Source organism: Oncorhynchus clarkii, chromosome 13 (genome assembly GCF_045791955.1).
Source record: "Oncorhynchus clarkii lewisi isolate Uvic-CL-2024 chromosome 13, UVic_Ocla_1.0, whole genome shotgun sequence".
Lineage (NCBI taxonomy): Eukaryota > Metazoa > Chordata > Actinopteri > Salmoniformes > Salmonidae > Oncorhynchus > Oncorhynchus clarkii.
Window position 1 is genome coordinate 49,668,798 of NC_092159.1, and position 15,886 is coordinate 49,684,683.

The 15,886-nt window shown below is 42.3% G+C and overlaps 1 long non-coding RNA gene across 2 annotated transcripts; it reads right to left on the reverse strand.

The window, feature by feature from the left end:
• Nucleotides 1–12,700: 12,700 nt before the first annotated feature.
• LOC139364967 (uncharacterized) lies at nucleotides 12,701–15,680 on the reverse strand. Of its 2 annotated transcripts, XR_011626521.1 has the most exons (4): nucleotides 15,461–15,680; nucleotides 15,174–15,292; nucleotides 14,663–14,687; nucleotides 12,701–12,859 (listed from the first exon to the last, which is right to left on the reverse strand). It is a non-coding gene; the product is annotated as an uncharacterized lncRNA (long non-coding RNA). The 2 variants fall into 2 exon arrangements; XR_011626520.1 differs by lacking the exon at nucleotides 14,663–14,687 and having other exon boundaries at nucleotides 12,757–12,859.
• Nucleotides 15,681–15,886: the final 206 nt, after the last annotated feature.

The window sequence follows — 15,886 nt, forward strand, 5'->3', positions numbered from 1 at the left end:
ACCTTCTTCCACAAACAAATTGAGGCCATTCTATGAACAACACATCTCTTCTTTCGGTACATCTGGTATTCTTGTAAGCAAAAGCACATAATCATAATTCCATGCCCAAAAATCTGGTGCACCGGCTGTTCCAAGCGAAGTGCCAAATACGCTTGTCATCCCATACTGACACGTTGTTGATCTCTAAACTGATCATCGCAATAAATTGTTCCTTTCTATAATAACAATATTTTGTTGGACATAAATGACGGTGTAATGTTTCCACATACAGTTAGTATAGTATGTTCTTGCTCATCTGACACTGATATATTAACCATCATCTGGAGATGCTGTGCGCATCTTTCAGTGCTGCTCTACCTTGATTGGAGGGATGGTAGAGAAGGCGGGTTTCACTGCTCAAACTTAAACTGTTGAGCCATGATCCTGTAACATCAGCTTTAGGATAACTTTCTTTCTCAATGTTTGCAGTAGACAGGCAATTTGCTTTCCTTCCTCAGGCTATGGTATTATGTTGGTCAGGAGGGAAATAACACCCCAAGGCAACTCATTTCAGCTTTGACATAGTTTTCAGGTGACAATTTCTTCAATAAATATTGATTTATGCGTGAATAAAGTAGGATACTTGATAAAGATAAAAAAAATTGCAATTCATATACAGTATACAGTTTTTGAGGCATATATGGGAACAGCTGACCATGCAGATTTTTTTGGGGTTCCTTGCATGACTTAACACACATTATTGTTTTACAATGATTGAATATTGTTCTTTGCATCCACAGACAGAACGCCCTGTACATAGGCATCATGACGTAATAGGAAGCGTTGGTAATACAACCAGGATAATCTCCTGGCAGAGGTATTAAATTATACAGGGAGGGGGTTTGTGTCTGATTCTGCTTTTTTTCGCAGCATCACAGTGAAAATCGTTTTTTATGGAAGGACAGCCCAATAATGACTGTATTATGGGTCATATGGGTCACTTCTGATACTGTGAAATCTCCTCTGAACAGGAAACTGTGTATTGTAAGCTTAAACAGTTTACCAGGAAATGGTCACTGTACAATCTGACATTGGAGCCAACTCCACTTATGTCCCTTAATTTAATATGATCTGTGTACTCTGGTGGAACCTTTAAAGAGCAATCCATGCTATTATAATCAAATAATGCCATTTCAGATTCAAACTCAGATGTAGTTTACCAGAAATCCAATGCACATCCTTATAAGTGAAAAGCTATGACAAACAATAGACACAAGAGGCTGAAGAGAAGCCTTCACGTGGAGAGAAACCTTCACAAGGAGAGAAACCTTCATGTGGAGAGAAGCCTTCACGTGGAGAGAAGCCTTCACAACCTTCACGTGGAGAGAAGCCTTCACAAGCCTTCAGGTGGAGAGAAGCCTTTAAAAGCCTTCAGGTGGAGAGAAGCCCTCACAAGCCTTCAGGTGGAGAGAACCCTTTAAAAGCCTTCAGGTGGAGAGAAGCCCTCACAAGCCTTCAGGTGGAGAGAAGCCCTCACAAGCCTTCAGGTGGAGAGAAGCCTTAACAAGCCTTCAGGAGGAGAGAAGCCTTAACAAGCCTTCAGGTGGAGAGAAGCCTTCAAAAGCCTTCAGGTGGAGAGAACCCTTCAAAAGCCTTCAGGTGGAGAGAAGCCTTAACAAGCCTTCAGGTGGAGAGAAGCCTTCAAAAGCCTTCAGGTGGAGAGAACCCTTCAAAAGCCTTCAGGTGGAGAGAAGCCTTAACAAGCCTTCAGGTGGAGAGAAGCCTTCACAAGCCTTCAGGTGGAGAGAAGCATTCAAAAGCCTTCAGGTGGAGAGAAGCCTTAACAAGCCTTCAGGTGGAGAGAAGCCTTAACAAGCCTTCACAAACCTTCAGGTGGAGAGAAGCCTTAACAAGCCTTCAGATGGAGAGAAGCCTTCACAAGCCTTCAGGTGGAGAGAAGCCTTAACAAGCCTTCAGGTGGAGAGAAGCCTTCACAAGCCTTCAGGTGGAGAGAAGCCTTCAAAAGCCTTCAGGTGGACAGAAGCCTTAACAAGCCTTCAGGTGGAGAGAAGCCTTAACAAGCCTTCAGGTGGAGAGAAGCCTTAACAAGCCTTCAGGTGGAGAGAAGCCTTCACAAGCCTTCAGATGGAGAGAAGCCTTCACAAGCCTTCAGGTGGAGAGAAGCCTTAACAAGCCTTCAGGTGGAGGGAAGCCTTCACAAACCTTAAGCCTTCAGATGGAGAGAAGCCTTCAGATGGAGAGAAAGAAGCCTTCACAAGCCTTCAGGTGGAGAGAAGCCTTCCTTCACAAGTCTTCTGGTGGAGAGAAGCCTTCACAATCCTTCAGGTGGCCTTCAAAAGCCTTCAGGTGAAGAGAAGCCTTAACAAGCCTTCAGGTGAAGAGAAGCCTTCAGGTGGAGAGAAGCCTTATTATTTTATTTTACCTTTATTTAACTAGGCAAGTCAGTTAAGAACAAATTCTTATTTTCAATGACGGCCTAGGAACAGTGGGTTAACTGCCTGTTCAGGGGCAGAATGACAGATTTGTACCTTGTCAGCTCGGGGATTCGAACTTGCAACCTTTCGGTTATTAGTCCAACGCTCTAACCACTCGGCTACCCTGCCGCCCCTTAACAAGCCTTCAGGTGGAGAGAAGCCTTCACAAGCCTTCAGGTGGAGAGAAGCCTTCACAAGCCTTCAGGTGGAGAGAAGCCTTAACAAGCTTTGCATAAATTAAGGCACCAGGAGATTCATATTGGATCAAATAATATGCTGTGGAAATATCAGTGAAAATAACCCACTGAGCACAGACTAGTTTTGATTTAAATTAAACAAACATCTAGTTTTGATTTAAATTTGGTAGAGTTGTCAACTAACGTGAATTCAACATGAAATCAACAAAAAATGTCACCATGTCTTTGGATTTAGGTTCAAAGTGACTACATTCCCTTACGTTGATGACTGACGTTGATGACTTACGTTGATGACTTACGTTGATGACTTACGTTGATGACTGACGTTGATGACTGACGTTGATGACTGACGTTGATGACTGACGTTGATGACTGACGTTGATGACTGACGTTGATGTCTTTTTTCAAATCCAATCAGTTTTCCACATTTATTCAACATCATCACATTTAAACAAAGATTTTTTTTAAATGACGTGGAAATAACATTGATTCAGCCAGTTTTTGCCCAGTGGGAACACAATAGTTTAAACAAAGCATTTATTGTTACATTTGAAGCAAGGATCATGTGAGATAGGACAAGTTATTTTATTGTGTTATTTTTTTAATTGATTTTTTTGTTTAGTTTATTTAGTAAATATTTTCTTAATTATATTTTCTTAAAACTGAATTGTTGGTTAAGGGCTTGTAAGTAAGCATTTCAAAGTAAGGTCTACACCTGTTGCAATTGGCGCATGTGACAAATAACATTTGATTTCATTTCATTTGAAGAGAGAATTCAAACAGTTTGCTGTGAAAGCACAGGGCATTGCCACCAATGATGTGGCTTCAATACGGGGACCCTGTCTTTCTCTTCCAGACTCACATCTGAAGGTTAGCAAAATAATAGAGGCTTTCATCTACATCTAAATTCATCTAAATGTCCATCACTGGTTTCCTAAAATACACAGCATCAGCTGGATATGGGTGTTCAACATTCACCTTCTGCTACCATTTCTGTCAAGCCGTTTACGCACACAGTATGATGCATACATTCGATAAATCCAACTTATGCACCACACAGAATGCGTTTCAATGCCTCTGCAACGCAATGCTGCAAGGCAAACGCAGCGTCCCACTGGAAATGAATGTACTTCTGGTGTACCAAAATGCAATAACGCTGTCGGTGTGATCGAGGCGTTTCAGTCATGCACCTGCTGTGCATTGCAGGGTGACCTGGTTTCTGCATCACATCTGGGATCATTGTTTAATAAGACCCGGTGCATTGTAAATACATAGGGATTAAAGTTCATTTTAGAAAGCAGAGACATGTCTACGCGTCTGTATCTCAGATAAATCCCTGTTTGTTCTGGAAAATGACCACATTGGATTATAGGGTGGAGAAATGATGGGTGAAGATGTGAGGATGCTGCTGCTACCCTCTACTGAATTCACCTTCCTACGGCTTACATTCCACAGCCTCACATGCCCCAAGCATATCTGATCGTGTGTGTATGTGTGTGTGTGTGTGTGTGTGTGTGTGTGTGTGTGTGTGTGTGTGTGTGTGTGTGTGTGTGTGTGTGTGTGTGTGTGTGTGTGTGTGTGTGTGTGTGTACATGGTTAGTTCTGTCAGTGAACAGTCATAAACGTCCCTTTTTCATGACCCTGTCTTTCAACGATAATTCGTAAAAATCCAAATAACTTCACAGATCTTTATTGTAAAGTGTTTAAACACTGTTTCCTATGCTTGTTCAATGAACCATAAACAATAAATGAATCTGCACCTGTGGAACGGTCGTTAAGGATCCTATGCAGCGACCGTGGATCCTATGCAGCGACCCAAAAAAACGACTCCGAAAGAGAGGGAAACGAGGCGGTCTTCTGGTCAGACTCCGGAGACGGGCACACCGTGCACCACTCCCTAGCATTCTTCTTGTCAATGTCCAGTCTCTTGACAACAAGGTTGATGAAATCAGAGCAAGGGTAGCATTCCAGAGGGACATCAGAGACTGTAACGTCCTTTGCTTCACTGAAACATGGCTCACTGGAGAGACTCTATCCGAAGCGGTGCAGCCAACGGGTTTCTCCACGCATCGCGCTGACAGAAACAAACATCTTTCTGGTAAGAAGAGGGGCGGGGGCGTATGCCTCATGGCCAACGTGACATGGTGTGATGAAAGAAACATACAGGAACTCAAATCCTTCTGTTCACCTGATTTAGAATTCCTCACAATCAAATGTAGACCGCATTATCTACCAAGAGAATTCTCTTCGATTATAATCACAGCCGTATATATCCCCCCCCAAGCAGACACATCGATGGCTCTGAACAAACTTTATTTAACTCTCTGCAAACTGGAAACGATTTATCCGGAGGCTGCATTCATTGTAGCTGGGGATTTTAACAAGGCTAATCTGAAAACAAGACTCCCTAAATTTTATCAGCATATCGATTGCGCAACCAGGGGTGGAAAGACCTTGGATCATTGTTACTCTAACTTCCGCGACGCATATAAGGCCCTGCCCCGCCCCCCTTTCGGAAAAGCTGACCACGACTCCATTTTGTTGATCCCTGCCTACAGACAGAAACTAAAACAAGAGGCTCCCACGCTGAGGTCTGTCCAACGCTGGTCCGACCAAGCTGACTCCACACTCCAAGACTGCTTCCATCACGTGGACTGGGAGATGTTTCGTATTGCGTCAGATAACAACATTGACGAATACGCTGATTCGGTGTGCGAGTTCATTAGAACGTGCGTTGAAGATGTCGTTCCCATAGCAACGATTAAAACATTCCCTAACCAGAAACCGTGGATTGATGGCAGCATTCGTGTGAAACTGAAAGCGCGAACCACTGCTTTTAATCAGGGCAAGGTGTCTGGTAACATGACCGAATACAAACAGTGCAGCTATTTCCTCCGCAAGGCTATCAAACAAGCTAAGCGCCAGTACAGAGACAAAGTAGAATCTCAATTCAACGGCTCAGACACAAGAGGCATGTGGCAGGGTCTACAGTCAATCACGGACTACAGGAAGAAATCCAGCCCAGTCACGGACCAGGATGTCTTGCTCCCAGGCAGAATAAATAACTTTTTTGCCCGCTTTGAGGACAATACAGTGCCACTGACACGGCCTGCAACGAAAACATGCGGTCTCTCCTTCACTGCAGCCGAGGTGAGTAAGACATTTAAACGTGTTAACCCTCGCAAGGCTGCAGGCCCAGACGACATCCCCAGCCGCGCCCTCAGAGCATGCGCAGACCAGCTGGCCGGTGTGTTTACGGACATATTCAATCAATCCCTATACCAGTCTGCTGTTCCCACATGCTTCAAGAGGGCCACCATTGTTCCTGTTCCCAAGAAAGCTAAGGTAACTGAGCTAAACGACTACCGCCCCGTAGCACTCACATCCGTCATCATGAAGTGCTTTGAGGGACTAGTCAAGGACCATATCACCTCCACCCTACCTGACACCCTAGACCCACTCCAATTTGCTTACCGCCCAAATAGGTCCACAGACGATGCAATCTCAACCACACTGCACACTGCCCTAACCCATCTGGACAAGAGGAATACCTATGTGAGAATGCTGTTCATCGACTACAGCTCGGCATTCAACACCATAGTACCCTCCAAGCTCGTCATCAAGCTCGAGACCCTGGGTCTCGACCCCGCCCTGTGCAACTGGGTACTGGACTTCCTGACGGGCCGCTCCCAGGTGGTGAGGGTAGGCAACAACATCTCCTCCCCGCTGATCCTCAACACTGGGGCCCCACAAGGGTGCGTTCTGAGCCCTCTCCTGTACTCCCTGTTCACCCACGACTGCGTGGCCACGCACGCCTCCAACTCAATCATCAAGTTTGCGGACGACACAACAGTGGTAGGCTTGATTACCAACAACGACGAGACGGCCTACAGGGAGGAGGTGAGGGCCCTCGGAGTGTGGTGTCAGGAAAATAACCTCACACTCAACGTCAACAAAACTAAGGAGATGATTGTGGACTTCAGGAAACAGCAGAGGGAACACCCCCCTATCCACATCGATGGAACAGTAGTGGAGAGGGTAGCAAGTTTTAAGTTCCTCGGCATACACATCACAGACAAACTGAATTGGTCCACTCACACAGACAGCATCGTGAAGAAGGCGCAGCAGCGCCTCTTCAACCTCAGGAGGCTGAAGAAATTCGGCTTGTCACCAAAAGCACTCACAAACTTCTACAGATGCACAATCGAGAGCATCCTGGCGGGCTGTATCACCGCCTGGTATGGCAACTGCACCGCCCTCAACCGTAAGGCTCTCCAGAGGGTAGTGAGGTCTGCACAACGCATCACCGGGGGCAAACTACCTGCCCTCCAGGACACCTACACCACCCAATGTCACAGGAAGGCCATAAAGATCATCAAGGACATCAACCACCCGAGCCACTGCCTGTTCACCCCGCTATCATCCAGAAGGCGAGGTCAGTACAGGTGCATCAAGCTGGGACCGAGAGACTGAAAAACAGCTTCTATCTCAAGGCCATCAGACTGTTAAACAGCCACCACTAACACTGAGTGGCTGCTGCCAACACACTGACACTGACTCAACTCCAGCCACTTTAATAATGGGAATTGATGGGAAATGATGTAAATATATCACTAGCCACTTTAAACAATGCTACCTTATATAATGTTACTTACCCTACATTATTCATCTCATATGCATACGTATATACTGTACTCTATATCATCGACTGTATCCTTATGTAATACATGTATCACTAGCCACTTTAAACTATGCCACTTTGTTTACATACTCATCTCATTTGTACATACTGTACTCGATACCATCTACTGTATCTTGCCTATGCTGCTCTGTACCATCACTCATTCATATATCCTTATGTACATATTCTTTATCCCCTTACACTGTGTACAAGACAGTAGTTTTGGAATTGTTAGTTAGATTACTTGTTTTACTGCATTGTCGGAACTAGAAGCACAAGCATTTCGCTACACTCGCATTAACATCTGCTAGCCATGTGTATGTGACAAATAAAATTTGATTTGATTTGATTTTATTTAAGACACTAACAGCTTACAGACGGTAGGCAATTAAGGTCACAGTTATGAAAACTTAGGACACTAAAGAGGCCTTTCTACAGGACGGACAGCTGATCATCCTCGCAGTGGCAGACCACGTGTAACAACACCTGCACAGGATCGGTACATCCGAACATCACATCTGCGGGACAGGTACAGCATGACAACAACAACTGTCCGAGTTACACCAGGAACGCACATTCCCTTCATCAGTGCTCAGACTGTCCGCAATAGGCTGAGAGAGGCTGGACTGAGGACTTGTAGGCCTGTTGTAAGGCAGGTCCTCACCAGACATCATCAGCAACAACGTCGCCTATGGGCACAAACCCACCGTCGCTGGACCAGACAGGATTCACGTTTATCATCTATGGAATGGGCGTTATACCGAGGCCTGTACTCTGGAGCAGGATCGATTTGGAGGTGGAGTGTCCATCATGGTCTGGGGCGGTATGTCACATCATCATCGGACTGAGCTTGTTGTCATTGCAGGCAATCTTAACGCTGTGCGTTACAGGGAAGACATCCTCCTCCCTCATGTGGTACCCTTCCTGCAGGCTCATCCTGACATGACCCTCCAGCATGACAATGCCACCAGCCATATTGCTCATTCTGTGTGTGATTTCCTGCAAGACAGGAATGTCAGTGTTCTGCCATGGCCAGCGAAGAGCCCGGATCTCAATTCCATTGAGCACGTCTGGGACCTGTTGGATCGGAGGGTGAGGGCTAGGGTCATTCCCCCCAGAAATGTCAGGGAACTTGCAGGTGCCTTGGTGGAAGAGTGTGGTAACATCTCACAGCAAGAACTGGCAAATCTGGTGCAGTCCATGAGGAGGAGATGCACTGTAGTACTTAATGCAGCTGATGGCCACACCAGAAACTGACTGTTACTTTTGATTTTGACCCCCCCACCCCCCACCCTTTGTTCAGGGACACATCATTCAATTTCTGTTAATCACATGTCTGTGGAACTTGTTAAGTTTATGTCTCAGTTGTTGAATCTTGACATGTTCATATAAATATTTACACATGTTAAGTTTGCTGAAAATAAATGCCGTTTAGGACGCCGTTTAAACGCAGAGAGGACGTTTATTTTTTTGCTGAGTTTATGTTATACTGTACCACTGCAATACTATTGTGACACTCAAATCATGTTAGATGGGTGATAGAGATATTGTCCACTGTAGGTTTTCTGCTAAGTGGTAAGTGTAATCTGTTGAATTGTTAGTCTCAGGAAATAAAGATGGTAACACACTTAAACTCTGAAGGGAGATACATGTAAGTGTGAAAATATATTTGTGCTATGTCTTACTTCATAACGAAGCAGAGCTGCTTCTCTGTAGTTAACAGGAAGAGATTTTTCTGCAACTGAAATGACAGGTCTTTCTCACAGCTGCTCCAAGGCAAGTCATAATTGGTCTGTTGTGAGGTTAAATCAACATTGTGCTGTAATACTTCTTCCAAATATTTATTTCCCGGCTTGTGGTTCTGTTTTAGTTCTTAGTGCTTTGTAAAGGTAAACTTTCCTAAACAAACAACTATACTAGTAATTGTTAACTGTTTCTATTGAACCCGCTCCTCTTCTCTTCCAACGTGCTGAATCTCAATCCAATTCTCTGAATCCAGCAGATTACCTATAGAGATCTTCTTAAATGTATGCAGAGGCATGTTCACAATAGTACGCTAATGTGGCCCCATATGCAACATTTTTACCTTGTACGCCTCCCCATCCTGCAATCACAGATAAGACTCTTGACCTCTGAGCTGAGTACTAAGAGATTGTTATGTCATGTTATTTTCAAAAGGTGTATTGCTCTTCAAGGATATTTGGTCTATACCCAATCATGTCATCTTAAAACGCCCCCAGAAAATGAATTAGTCACCACTGGCCCACAATATTATTTCCTTATTATCACACAATGTAACTGCCCTCAACATGTCCAATGAATATTTAATACAAAATTTTACATTAATTGGAACTAAAAAAGTGTCTGTAACGTACCTGTTCACCTTCACTGTCAGTCATCCTACCTGTCCAGCTACCCACACAGATTCCACTAATCTTTCAAAGATTAGGTGGTCACGTGTCAGGTGACAGAGGAATGGATGAGACTGAGGCAGGAATTCCAGGGCCTGGAGAGCTGCAGTGTGTGGTGTTGCGGAGTGCATAAAGGATTGGGCCAGCCTGTATGCACTGGGAAACCGCAAATGATCCATTAGTACTTGGTATTTGTAGCGTTCTGACAGATGACTGTGAATACCCAGTAGGCTCTCCAATGCCATTTCCAAAAGGACAAATTCACTCTCCTTTCCGTTTTCAAAATATGGCAGTTTGGGTCTGGGAATTCCATAGGCTGAGGCTACTAGAAGTTTCATAATGTTGGCTCTCTCTTCTGGTTGCGTGAAGGATAAACCCGGGACTTCTGATGAGCCCACTGTGGCCTCATTGGGCCGGTCCCCTACTGTCCCAGCCATTTACTCAGCTGGGCCAGGGGCGCTTTAATTAGGTCAGGTGGAAATGTCTGACAGATCTCAACTCCATAAAAGGAGGAAATTGCCATCGCCTGATCTCGCTGCTTTCTCTTCCTTAACTCCATCTGATCCAGAAGTTCTGTGCGTCCATGAATCCACACTACTCAGTAAATATACCACTTTATGGTTGAAGGAATTCCTGCCTCAGTCTCATCCATTCCTCTGTCACCTGACACCTGTTCACCTTCACTGTCAGTCATCCTACCTGTCCAGCTACCCACACAGATTCCACTAATCTTTCAGTAGTAATAGCAGCTCTTTCATTAAACATTGTCCTTGTATCATCAGTGCGGTACCATTACAATAACCGTATTTTGTCTCTCCAAAAACCGGTCCAAAGGATAAGGTTACTTTCCAAATCCCCCTAGTACAGTAGTAATTGTAGAGTTATAAGGTCTGAGCACTATACTGCTGTCCTGAAAGGCAATATCCTCTTGATTAGAACTAAAGCCCTTAAACCCACTGTCACTTCCAGATAATACTATTTTAAAGGAGATTACTCTTTACTTCTTGAGTATTCAGAGATGAATACAGGATCCCTATCTATGACTAGATTAAAAACTATAATCTGATTTGCAAAAAAACATTGTGTTTCTTTATCCTATTTTTATTCTGTACAAATCCTGAATTGTGATGATTCAATCAATAAAGTCTATCCTCTATTCTGCAGGTGTTATATTTCTTGAGAACAAAAGAACAGCATTACGAAGACCCGGACTAGACTGGGTAGCTCTCTACTGAAGACATGACAAGGAGAGGGTGTTTGATATCAATGCAATCTATTATAGAAATGACAATTGTTCAATCAATGAAAAATGTACAAACAAATATAAGAGATTATTCACAAATATTTTAAACAAGCAAGTAATACAACAGACAACTTTATAAAGAAGAATTCTTTCTATCAATAAAACTTTTCCTTTCTGATGGAAATAGTAAGCTACATTTGAAGTGACTCAAACATGGTTGCTTATTTTGGCCTCTCATTGAACGTACTCCGGAATAAATATTTCTCAAAGTCATGGTTAGAGAATGCAAAATAAGGTAGACTGAAAGTAGGCTGATAATCAATATGTATTACAGTACCAGTCAAAGGTTTGGACACACCTACTCATTCAAGGGTTTTTCTTTATTTGTATTTTTACATTGTAGAATAATAGTGAAGACATCAAAACTATGAAATAACACATATGGAATCATGTAGTAACCACAAAAGTGTTAAACAAATCTAAATATATTTTATATTTGAGATTCTTCAAGGTAGCCTTGATGACAGCTTTGCACACTCTTGGCATTCTCTCAACCAGCATTGGAATGCATTTCCAACAGTTTGAAGGAGTTCCCACATATGCTCAACACTTGTTGGCAGCTTTTCCTTCACTCTGCAGTCCAACTCATCCCAAACCATCTCAATTGGGTTGAGATCGGGTGATGGTGGAGGCCAGGTCCTCTGATGCAGCACTCCATTACTCTCCTTCTTGGTCAAATAGCCCTTACACAGGCTGGAGGTGTGTTGGATCATTGTCCTGTTTAAAAACAAATGATAAACCCACTAAGCGCAAACCAGATGGGATGGCATATCACTGCAGAATGCTGTGGTAGCCATGCTGGCTAAGTGTGCCTTGAATTCTAAATAAATTACTGACAGTGTCACCAGCAAAGCACCCCCACACCATCATACCTCCTCCTCCATGCTTCACAGTTGGAACCACACATAGAGAGATCATCCGTACTCTGCATCGCAAAAAGAAATGGCGGTTGGAACAACAAATCTCACATTTGGACTCATCAGACCAAAGGACAGATTTCCACCGGTCTATTGTCCATTGCTCGTGTTTCTAGGCCCAAGCAAGTCTCTTCTAATTATTGGTGTCCTATAGTAGTGGTTTCTTTGCAGCAATTTGACCATGAATACCATGCAGTCTCCTCTGAACAGTTGATGTTGAGATGTGTCTTTTACTTGAACTCTGTGAAGCATTTATTTGGGCTGCAATTTCTGAGGCTGGTAACTAATGAACTTATCCTCTGCAGCAGAGGTAACTGGGTCTTCCTTTCCTATGGCGGTACTCATGAGAGACAGTTTCATCATAGCGCTTGAAGGTTTTTGCGACTGTACAACTTTCAAAGTTCTTGTCATTTTCCGGATTGACTGACCTTTGTCTTCAAGCAATGGTGGACTTCCGTTTCTGTCATCTGTCAGTTTCTGTCAGCTGTCATCAAGGCTACCTTGAAGAATCTAAAATCTAAAATATATTTTGATTTGTTTAACACTTTTTTTGGTTACTACATGATTCCATGTGTTATTTCATAGTTTTGATTATCTTCACTATTATTATACCATGTAGAACATAGTAAAAATAAAGAAAAACCCTTGAATGAATTGGTGTGTCCAAACTTTTGACTAGCACTATAAATACTGAATACATTATGGTATTTTTACAATTACCATTCTTTCCAACCACTATTCATCAAGGATGCAGCTTATTCAGACTATAATAAGATCCTTATAACCAAGAAGTGGGGTTTCCTCAACATATTTCTTAATATAACAACAAGATATATGGGCCTTGAGGTTTTCTTCCACTAGAAAATCCATGGCAGCCTGAATAGAGGAGAATGGTTCAAATGTATTAATAAATAATATTAATAATATTGCAATTAAAAAATATTACCAAACATGCAACTATTTTATTGTTACCAAAGACATCATGAGTCATGTATGGAAGCCAATTCCCACCACATACAAAAAAGTCAATACTATCTAAAATGTAGAGATGGTAAATCATACATATAGTATATATATATATATATATATATATATAGATTCCATATATATATACTATTTCATTTCATTCAAATGTAGAGATGGTAAATCATACATATATTGTATATATATATATATATATATATAGATTCCATATATATATACTATTTCATAGTTTTGATGTCTTCACTAATAATCTACAATGTAAAAGTACAAATAAACCTGTTTAACCTTTATTTAACTGGGAAAGTCAGTTAAGAACAAATTCTTATTTACTTTGACAGCCTAGGAACAGTGGGTTAACTGCCTTGTTCAGGGGCAGAACGACAGATGTTTTTCTTGTCAGCTCAGGGATTCGATTTAGCAACCTTTCAGTTACTGGCCCAACGCTCTAACCACTAGGCTACCTGCCGTGCCATGTTTATTTATTTGTAGCATTGTGTGGTGATTTCCATCTGTAAACTTGAGCACAAACTGATCAACTGTAGCCTACAGATAACAACCACAGCTGCAGGTAGCCAGAGAAGCCTAAGCACTCTGATTCCCTCTGGGCAAGGGAAACAAAGCAGTAACGTCATGTATTTATAGCCTAAGCTATGTATTTACAACCTAAATTATATATTAAATATAGGCCCATTTATTTGTGTTAAGAGAAAATATGAATGTGATCAAATTTGATTTATATCCGAACTTGATTGACTGCAATGATCAATCAACACAATAGCAATTAATCAATCAACACAATAGCAATGGTTTGTTGTGTGATTTACTTTTTAATTACAGATGCAAAGTCCTACATGATGCAACCCTGCATAAAGCAAACTCAGCACTGTTAGCTCTATTGACCACTCACAGTTGTTGTCTCTGTGTCTGTGTAAAGGACCAGGAGTCCTCCCTAGGGTGAGGACTTAATATCTCAACATTTTATAGGACACATCACTGCACGCTATACTCCACTGTAAACTGGTCATCTCTGTATACCTGTCGCAAGAACCATTGGTTGATGCTTATTTATAAAACCCTTTTAGGCCTCACTCCCCCCTATCTGAGATATCTACTGCAGCCCTCATCCTCCACATACAGCACCTGTTCTGCCAGTCACATTCTGTTAAAGGTCCCCAAAGCACACACATCCCTGGGTAGCTCCTCTTTTCAGTTCGCTGCAACTAACTTAGCGACTGGAACGAGCTGCAAAAAACACCCAAACTGGACAGTTTTATCTCCATCTCTACATTCAAAGACTCAATCATGGACACTTACTGACACTTCGTGTGATGTATTGTTGTCTCTACCTTTTTGCCCTTCCTGCTGTTGTCTGTGCCTAACAATGTTTGTACCATGTTTGTGCTGCTACCATGTTGTGCTGCTGCCATGTTGTGTTGTTGTCATGTTGTGCTGCTACCATGTATTGTCATGTTCCTGTCTTTTTATATTGTTGTCTTATGTCTCTCTTTATGTAGTGTTGTGGTGTCTCTTTTGTCGTGATGTGTGTTTTGTCCTACATTTAAACAAGTTGGGCCCCATCCCCACAGGAGGCCTTTTGCCTTTTCGTAGCCCGTTCTTGTAAATAATCATTTGTTATTAATTGACTTGAATAGTTAAATTAAGGTTAGAAAAAAGTATCTCAAAATGTTGACTTACGTATCTCAAAATGTGTAGATACTACCTAGAAATGTTTAGATAGTATAATCATTTTCTAAGGTCAAATGCAGACGTTTTTTAAATTCTCAATATCAAATCATTGCTGGGTAACAATTAAGTACCTTACAGTGATTGTTTTCAAATAGCAAAGAGCAATTTCTCAAGCAATAATTTTGCTATGACTGTCTGGGAGTGGTCTGAGTAGGGAGGGAAAAACTGAAAACTAGTTGTTATTGGCAGAGTAGTTTGGAACAATATTTAATTGGACTATTTACTCATTTACCGCCTGTTCATTTCACCAGGCAGGCCAAAACTCCATCCCACCAAAACAGAATGACATTTCAAACTGTTCTTACACTAAAAGGGCATTATCATAATTTTCACAATTTCAGATTTATTCAAACCTGTGTGGAAATATATATAAAACACAGTATAACACGTTTTGACTGCACTGGGCCTTTACATTTTTGGGGGGTGGCGGAAATGGGATTCCATAGTCATGACAGTTTACCTTCGACAGAAGAGCTGCAACTCCTTTGCCCCTGAAAGACTCGGGTACATAAGTTGACAGTAGATCTACCTCCTTCTTGCTCGTAAATTTGTAGCGCAGCACCGCGCTATCCTGATGTCCTGTGCCAAGAGAGTCAAATGTTATTTATACGTGTAACATATTATATTCCCCACGGTCATGTGTTCCTAACTAGGAACCTTCCCAAGTGGGCCATGCATGAACACCGGCCTCGAGTTACTATAACACCCTGGTTGTAAATTGCAATCCCTGCTCTGTTTCACGCTCACCTTCGCCGTCCAGGTTGATAGAAAAGCAGAGGTTGTGTCGGTCATGTTTTACTCTCAAATCGGTGTTAGGACTCAATACACTAAAGGCAGACATATGAGTATTCAAAACCTTTACAGAATGAGGTGTGCTGTTCAATGCATAGACGCGAAAAATCAATTTTCGTAAAGCCATATCGATTGTCTTGTTCAAGAGTCAGTTCTCGCTCGTGGCTGTGCGCAGTCTTTCCCAATGCAATTCCATTGATGTCCACTAGCCAGCGTAAAATAGTTACTTCATGACTATAATGAGTTGAGATTGTAATTAAATTACCATCCACCTCTGTCACAAAATACAATTATGAGTCTTCAATTCCATCTGTAGGCTACAAAGTGGTCTCTTTACCAATGTTACATATATTATGAAAAGTAAAGACAAGGAGACAGAGC